The sequence below is a fragment of the Mustela nigripes genome, chromosome 12, assembly GCF_022355385.1.
Source record: "Mustela nigripes isolate SB6536 chromosome 12, MUSNIG.SB6536, whole genome shotgun sequence".
Taxonomy (NCBI): domain Eukaryota; kingdom Metazoa; phylum Chordata; class Mammalia; order Carnivora; family Mustelidae; genus Mustela; species Mustela nigripes.
This window is the reverse complement of record NC_081568.1, coordinates 39,350,406-39,359,570: the sequence shown is the minus strand read 5'-3', so window position 1 is coordinate 39,359,570 and position 9,165 is coordinate 39,350,406.

The window sequence follows — 9,165 nt, the reverse complement described above, 5'->3', positions numbered from 1 at the left end:
TCTTTCTCAGGCACTTAGGATGTCCCATACCCTCGTTTAAACCAAGTCCTCTATCTCAAAGCCTTCTTCCTACCCTCCCCCTTTCCTGAAGTTTGGATTTTAGGACTTAATAGTGTTTCATTTTTATTGTGCAGTCTAGACCTTAACTGCCCTCCTGCTGGGACCCAAGTAATCCTTAACAGTTATAGGTATAAAAATTGCCTGAAGGGCTAATCATGTGCCAGCTGCCATTCTCAGTGCTGTACAGCTTTGCATGTATTAGCTATTAATCCAAGCAATTTTACTGAGGTGGGTGCTATTATCAACATTCTACAGATAAGGAAATTAAGACATGGAGAAATTCAATAACTTGTCCAAAATCTGCCAGTTAAAGGTGGAATGTGAGTTTGAACTCACATGATATTTGTCTCCAGAATCTAAGACATTCTGCATCCCTTTAGAAACAGAGGACTTTTTGTGCGCCCACAGCAAGACAGAGCATGAATCACATAGCACATCTTAATATTTAATTACTGTTTTCTCCTAATTAGTTGATGCTATGAATCAGATGCAAATTTATGCATCCAGTATTAAGCCACCCTATTTTAGGAGGTATGGGATTGAAACTGTTCACAGTTTCATAGAAAATATTATATCTGTGGGTCTTCCAAGTGAAATCTTTTCTGAGTAAAAAGTACATTCAAGTAGTCTAAGCTCTTGCCTCCTGAAGAGATTACTCTAGATTTTGGTCATCTGATGGATTGTCTACATAGCATTTTTCTTTCCTTGAGACTGATTTAACTTGCTTAATTTTGGCTTGTCAAACACAATGAGCATGATGAATCCTTCTGAGTTACAGATTTATCAGAAACATCTGTTAATTTACTAAAAATGTACCATGGCCTGAATTGTCCCTTACCAAAGCAGGATCTAGTTCATCTGTAAACAGATTTCAGTTTCTTTCTCAAAGGTTACATCCGTGATCTCTGAAGGCTGGGACATCACTCATTACCAATTTGCATGTTTAAACAAGTGGTTCTTGTCCTTCTTTGTTTTCTCAGTGCAAGGGATGTTTTAGTCCTTTGTAAAATTTAGCTTATCGCTTTTGATGTGATACAAAACAGTATTTCCTCCATCTGGGTCCCCATTTCTGTTTTAGAATTTCAGACAATGACACAAAGTTTTGTTTACTGGCAGCCTGTGGTGCATTCTACACAAAATAACAGGAAATTTTAGTAACTCAAGCAGAACTACCAAAGGAAAAGTAAGACTTCAGGAGATGACTACCACTTTCTCATTCCTATAAAATATAAATAAACATACCTTCAAATGACCAACTATCTCATCCTAGATTCAAAACAAAGGCCTTTGTCTGTAATAAGAATATTCCTCAATAGAAGCTTTCCTGTATAAAACTAGGCTGTTTTATTTATTTATTTATTTATTTAAAAGATTTTATTTATTTGACAGAGAGAGAGAAATCACAAGTAGGCAGAGAGGCAGGCAGAGAGAGGGGAGAAAGCAGGTTCCCTGCGGAGCAGAGAGCCGGACGTGGGGCTCGATCCCAGAACCCTGGGATCATGACCTGAGCTGAAGGCAGAGGCTTTAACCCACTGAGCCACCCAGGTGCCCCCAAACTAGGCTGTTTTATACAACACATTGTTGTCCAGTGTATTTCATTGCTTCATTTACTTCTTAAATATTTTGAGAGTAGTTTATCAAATTTAGGATTGTGTTATGTCAAATCATTTTCACAAAATGACCTTTCATAACCTGAGAACTAAATACTTTGTTATTGCTTTGTGCTGTAAAATACCCTACAAACAATATCACTGATACCTGGGATTGACATTCCTCTATACACTCAGTAACTGTAGTCTTTTCTTGAGAGATTTGAGGAAAGAAACAGAGACCCACTTTTTCTCCCACCAGTCATAATAACCAATCATTCAATAACTTTTAATTATTCCTCAGAAGACTTTTGAGGCTGAGAGAAACAATGCAATACTTAAATTCTTAATTTTGAATAAGAGTTTCATATGGTTTCACTATTATTATAATTTCCTTCTTTATCATAAATAGATGGTTGATTTGTTGAAGTCCACCTCTGTGGGAAAATAAAATTGTTAATCATGCTATGACATGACTGAGTTATCTGAGCCTTCGGCCTTTTTTTTTTTTTTAAGATTTTATTTATTTATTTGACAGACAGAGATTACAAGTAGGCAGAGAGGCAGGCAGAGAGAGAGAAAGAAGCAGGCTCACTGTTGAGCAGAGATCCCAGGACCCTGGGATCATGACCTCAGCCGAATGCAGAGGATTTAACCCACTGAGCCATCCAGGCACCCCATGCCTTCAGCCTTCTTGTCAAAGAGTTATCACATCTAGGATCTAATACTTTTTAAACGGGTATACAAACTGAATTCTCACTTAAAATTAGTGAATAAGATTCTGCACTATTATGGAGCAGGCAACATTTACTACTTTTCTTCCTTTCTTCCTAAATTTGTTGTAAAAATTTGGGACCAGTGAGCTTACTGATAGGAAACAAAGGGATATTTTTCCTTGATAAATCAAGTCAATCGTCTTGATACTTTGTATGTGTTGGGGAACATTTAATCTAGAGGTCTAGACATTATTAAAGTAATAATATGTTATATGGAGAACATTTATCCAAACAAGTGACCATGAGTTTAAAATCGAGAGTAGTTCTTCTAACACAGCTCTTTTCTATAATAACTTACCAGTTATTTGGACAGAATGTGAGCTGTACCTCACAACAGCTGTGTGCTCAGTAGCAACTGTTTCTGCTGCAAAGCGTAGTGACCCTGTCCTTCTGTGCGTGGTCATCTGTCACATAAAAACACAGTCTGTGTTCACTCCGGATCACTCAGGCTTTTGTTCACCGGAAGGGGTTGCAGATGTGGTTTTCACCAGCAGAAGTGGGCCAATGAGTCACACAGCCAAATGAAATGTGTCGGAGAAATTTAATGGTTAATCACTCAATTTAGTTGCAGCAGCGGAGTTTCCTGATACTCTTGACTGCTTTCACGTAGATGGCACAAATGTAGAGCTTAGTGGCTCACAAAGCCAGCCTACTTTTGCTGGACTGCCCAGCTTACGAATTCTTTTTCTTTTCTTTCTTTCTTTCTTTCTTTTTTTTTTTTTTTTTTTAAGATTCTACCTATCTGACAGAGAGAGAGAAATCACAATTAGGCAGAGAGGCAGGCAGAAAGCAGGTTCCCCTCGGAGCAGAGATCCCGACGCGGGGCTCGATCCCAGGACCCTGGGATCATGACCCGAGCCGAAGGCAGAGGCTTTAACCCACTGAGCCACCCAGGTGCCCCTACGAATTCTTTTGATTCTATTTTTGAGCCACACTGGTGAAAGCCAAAGAAAAATCGACATCTCATCTTTTCACTGCTCTTTGACTTAGCCTTTTGCTTAATTTCATTTCATCAACATTTAAAAAATGACACTGTAATTCCAAAGCTGAGTAATTTTCCTGAAATCTTAGGTAGGGTTGGTGGTGGAAGCAGAATTCTTCCACTTCTCCAAACTAAGTTCAAGGCATGGTCTTTGAAATACACAGCAGCGCCCTGACAAAGCTTTCAGCACCCGAGAGCCCCCTGTATTGGCATTTCATCCTCATAACTTGCAGAGAGTTACCGATATTTTAGCTCCATTTTAAAAGTGGGGAAACTGAGTTCTAGAGGTTAAGTATCCTTCTCAAGGTTACGCAGCGAATAAAGCACCTGGGATTGAGACTTAGGTCTGTATGTTGCCAAAGCTTGATCTTAAGTGTTCAATTGACTGGATCGGAACTCTATAAAATACTGTCTCCCGGCATGCAATTGTGGTGTTATAAGTTAGCCATTGTCCTTTGGACCCCTTGACTTTAAAGCAAAAGGTTTAAAAAAATGGAATTACAACTGACATACACTATTATATTAGTGTCGGGTGTATAAAATGGTGATTCAGTTTTCTTACACATTGTGAAGTGATCACTAGGATAGGTCTAGCTACCATCTATGACCATAGAAAATAAGGATATTATTGATGTATTCCCTATGCCATACTTGTGACTTATTTATTCTATAACTGAAGTTTGTACCTCTTACTCTCCTATTTCTCCCACCCCTTCACCTCCCCTCCCTTCTGGCAACCATCAGTTTATTCTCTGACCAAAGCCTTTTTTTTTTTTTTTTTAAAGATTTTATTTATTTATTTGACAGAGAGAGATCACAAGTAAGCAGAGAGGCAGGCAGAGAGAGATGAGGAAGCAGGCTCCCTGCTGAGCAGAGAGCCTGATGCGGGACTCGATCCCAGGACCCTGAGATCATGACCTGAGCCGAAGGCAGCGGCTTAACCCACTGAGCCACCCAGGTGCCCTTTTTTTTTTTCTTTTTTTTAATGTTTATTGCAACTTTACTCAAAATAGTCAAAACCTGGAATTGAAACAAATGGCCACCAATAAATGCTGGGTATAATAATTGTGACGCATCTATACAATGGAATAGTACTTAGCAGTAAGAGAAACGTTATGTATCTGTGCAATAACATTGGTATATCTCAAAAGTGATAAGATCTTAAAAGTAAAAGGAGACAGACACAAAATAAGTCCCTATAGTGTGATTGATTCCATTTGTGGGGGAAGAATTTGTTTTAAAGGGATTATGACCAAAAGTTTTTAAATGTTTTGTCACTGTATAGGTTTGCTGTTTTTTTGTTGATATCCTTCATCAATCTAAATAAAGTTCTTTTTATTCTTAGATTGCCCCCCTCTCCCATGAGTGTTGTTATGGGGTGAGTTTCGTCTTCCCACTTGCAAAGTTTATTCAAGCCCTAACTCCCGGTACTTCTGAAAGTGTATATGGAGGTGGGTCCTTTAAAGAGGTAATTATGTGAAAATGAGGCTGTTAGGGCAGGCCCCAGGCTAATCTGACTGGAGCCTTTTTAAGGAGAAGAGATGTGAAGAGATAGCAAGGTTGGGGGGTGCCCAGAGGAGAGACCACCTGAGGACAGAGAGAGAGGAAGCCATCTGCAAGCTAACAACACAGGTCTCAGAAGAAACCAACTCTGGAGTACTTTTAAGGTTGTATTTTTTTTTTTTTTAAGATTTTATTTATTTATTTGAGAGAGAGACAGTGAGAGAGAACATGAGTGAGGAGAAGGTCAGAGAGAGAAGCAGACTCCCCATGGAGCTGGGAGCCTGATGCAGGACTCCATCCCGCATCGACTCCAGGATCATGACCTGAGCCAAAGGCAGTCGTCCAACCAACTGAGCCACCCAGGTCCCTAAGGTGGTATTTTTTGTTGTTCCTTTAGGGTTCAATAAAATTTGATAGTGAATCTGTCCAGAGTGGTGCTTGTGTAGAAGGTTTTTATTTTTTTATTATTTTATTTATTTACTTGCCAGAGATCACAAGTAGAGTGAGGCAGGCAGAGAGAGGGTGAAGCCAGCTCCCCACTGAACAGAGAGCCCAATGCGGGGCTCCATCCGAGGACCCTGAGATCATAACCCAAGCTGAAGGCAGAGGCCCAACCCTCTGAGCTACCCAGGCGCCCCTGTAGGAAGGTTTTTAAATGGTTGTTTCTTTAATGCTAACGTGTCATTGTTCTGGACATTTGTGGTCTTTTTTTGGCCTGGAAATGCATAGTTTTGGTTTGTGGAATGTTTGCTAAAATTACTTGGTAACTTCTCACCATGGCTGTCATTTCTCTTTGTCCTGAAACATCTAATTGGGTATTAGACTTCTGGACTGATACTCTAATGGTCTTTGCTCAACGGCTTCTTTATCTTTTGGGGTGTTTTCCTCAGCTTTAGTCCAGCTCTATTGAATTTACTCTTTGCCTTTATCTGGTGTCCCTGAGGTCAAGTCTTCTTTAGTGTAATCTCACGGTTGAATTTTCACTTTGGTCTTCTCTCGGGTAGTCCCTTCATGGAATGAGACATATCAGCAGGCTGAGGTGTGCATTTTTTTTTTTAAGATTTTTATTTATTTATTTATTTGACAGACAGAGATTACAAGCAGGCAGAGAGAGAGGAGAAAGCAGGCTCCCCACGGAGCAAAGAGCCCGATGTGGGGCTCGATCCCAGGACCCTGGGATCATGACCGGAGCGGAAGGCAGAGGCTTTAACCCACTGAGCCACCCAGGCGCCCCTCGGGTGTGCATTTTAAAGATTCCCAGCTATTTCGTGTTTTCAGTCTTCCCTAGCTCTGAGGACCAGGTGTGTCTTATTCCTGAGCTGATGGGAGTTCTGCGGTAGGAATTGGCTCACTTCTTGAAGGCTTTCCCGATTCCAGGACTTAGGCTTCAGCTTTCTTCCACTATGTTCACTGTCAATCCTTTACTCATTTTGTTTTCCAAGATGGTTTCCCCATCTTGGAAAACAAAATGAGTAAAGGATTGACGTGAACGTAGTGGCTAATGGTACCATTTAGGACAGTGTAGATAGAGAACACTTTCATCTTACAGAAAACTTTATTGGACAGCACTGCTTAACACAATCCAGAGATGTCATCTATGACTACCTAGTCTATGGTATCATTCTTTTTACTGGAGGGTACATCTCTTTAATTCTATCTGGCATTTATCACTAGTTGATACTTGTCCCTATCCCTAGAGATTAAGTTCCCTCTGAGTAGGGACCTTGTTTTCCTAGCATTCTTAACATACAGCAGGTGCTACATAGGTTAGTTAGAATAAATAACTGTCCAAAGTGCCTGTCCAAGGTGCCTAGATGCTGGTCTTACTTAGTTTAAACTACATAGACTTAGATTCTCAAGTTGGGACAAGATCATTCTTGGTGGCACTATTGCCATGCTTTTCACTGACTTTATATTGTAGCTTCATATTCTTTCAGTTTCCCAACCCCTTGCAAGCTGTTTTGAGTCAAGTGCTAATTTTTTTAAAGATTTTATTTATTTGACAGAGAGAAAGAGACAGAGAGGGAACCTAAGCAGGGGGAGTGGGAGAAGGAGAAAGCCTGCTTCTCCCTGAGCAGGGAGCCGAGTGTGGGGTTTGATACCAGGACCCTAGGATCATGACCTGAGCCAAAGGCAGACACTTAATGACTGAGCCACCCAGATGCCCCAAATGTTAATTTCTTTTTGTGTGTGTGCTAACTTTGAATTACGATATTTACATGTAAGCCTTCAAAGAGACCAAGTTGTAAATAAGTGTCCAATTTTTAGTTAAATACCTATAAGAAAGCAACATGTAAAAATTGCTCTAGTATATGGTGATCTCATAAAAACCTGACAAGAAAGCAAAGTCTACTTCTTAAGACATGCTCAGATATGCAGGTGCCATAGTTATGTTAGTTTTCGGTACCAGAACAATTGAGCAGGTTACAGATACACAGAATGCAGCTGCAAGCTGACATGTCACTAACACACATGGTGGGTTAAGAGGCAATAATCCGCAGAGAAGATCCTGGGTGAATCTTAACTCTCAAATTATACCCCCCCCCCCCCCCCATTTTAAACATCTTGCTCACATACTACACTTTGGGCTCAAACACCCCTCTTCTGAGAGAATATCTTCTACCCACCCATCAGTCAAAACTGATTTTTAATATGAATAAGCGACTGACCATATATAGTTCCTCTCAGTCTTCAAAGCACCTGTATTTTCAACATGGCCTTTTCCCTCCACTTCTTGAAATAAATCCCTGTAAAGTGCTTATTGTTCCTGACAATTAAAAGTATATGGCTGATTCTGGTTTACCATCCTGATCTTTTTTTACAATCTGGTTATTAAGTAGGGCTTAGGTTCTTGGTTATTCAAAGACTTCGAAGGAACTTAATGTACTATTTCCTGTTGCATAGGATAAAGCAGTTCAGACCTTTCATCTCCAAGAAGGTTCAAAACCACCATGGATATAATACAGTTAAAATAAGTTCAGAAATTTATCCTTTTAGGTCCTAGAGTAGAAATGAGAATATAATAGAAAAAGCTTACGTTCAAGAATTTGGAGAGTGAAGGACTAATCAGACTGTGAAAAACAAATTTTTAAAAGAACTAGGTTAAATATTGAAAGAAATACCACCATATTTAAACAAACTGCTCTAGAACAATATTAATACTAAGAAAGTTTAGCTATGGACAATAAAGGAAGAGAAATGAGGAAGAGATTTGAAGAAAATCTTGTCATGAGCAAAAGAAAAGGAGAGAAAAAGTAGAGGGACAACAGGATTCAAAATTAAAGGTAGAAACCATCCAAAGGTACATCAATGGATGATGGATGAACAAAATGCAGTATGTCCATACAATGGAATATTATCTGGCCATAGGAAAGAACGTACATGCTATGACATGGATGAAACTTAAATACTATGCAGAGTGGAAATGTCAGTCCCCAAAAACCACATATCATAGGATTCCATTCATATGAAAGTCCAGAAAATAAATCTGTAGAGACAAAGTGGACTAGTGGTTTCCAAGCGCTGAGGGTAGAGGTAAGGGGTGGAGGGTGATAGCTCAAAGGTTCAGGGTTTCTTTTAGAAGTGATTAAAAATATCCTAGGGGTGGCTGGGTGGTACAGTTAGTTAGGTGTCCAACTCTTGGTTTTTGGCTCAGATCACAATCTCAGGGTCCTGAGATCCCGCCTGGCATCAGTCTCCTTGCTGAGCACGGAGTCTGCTCCACGCTCTTCCAGCTTTCCAGCAGTTTTTCTTCCTTGGCTTTTGAGCATATCACTCCAGTCTCTGCATCTGTGGTCACATTGTTTTCTCTCCTATAGTCTAACCTCTGCATGCCTCCCCCTAATAAGGGCAGTTGTGATTGTATTTAGGGCCAGATAATCCAGGATAATCTCCCCATCTCAAAATTCTCAATTTATCATACTTACAAAGTCACTTTTGCCTTCCAAGGTACCATTCACAGGTTCTACAAATTAAGATTGGATATCTTTGGAGCCATTATCTAATCTAACACCTTGATCTTATGATATACAGGGAAAGCAAATACTTCCATGGAAATCCAAAGTGACAAGCATAATTTACCCATGCCTAAGGAAGGAGATAAACTCCCAGTTCTAGAAAGAATTAAGATTTGGTGATGCAGCCCCAGGGTACTCTAATTGTATTCAAACAGTTTATAATTCTGTTTACTTCTCATCTGGCATTTGAGTTTTTCTTCCCCTATTCATACTTTTTAAAAAGTAACCTTGAGAATTCA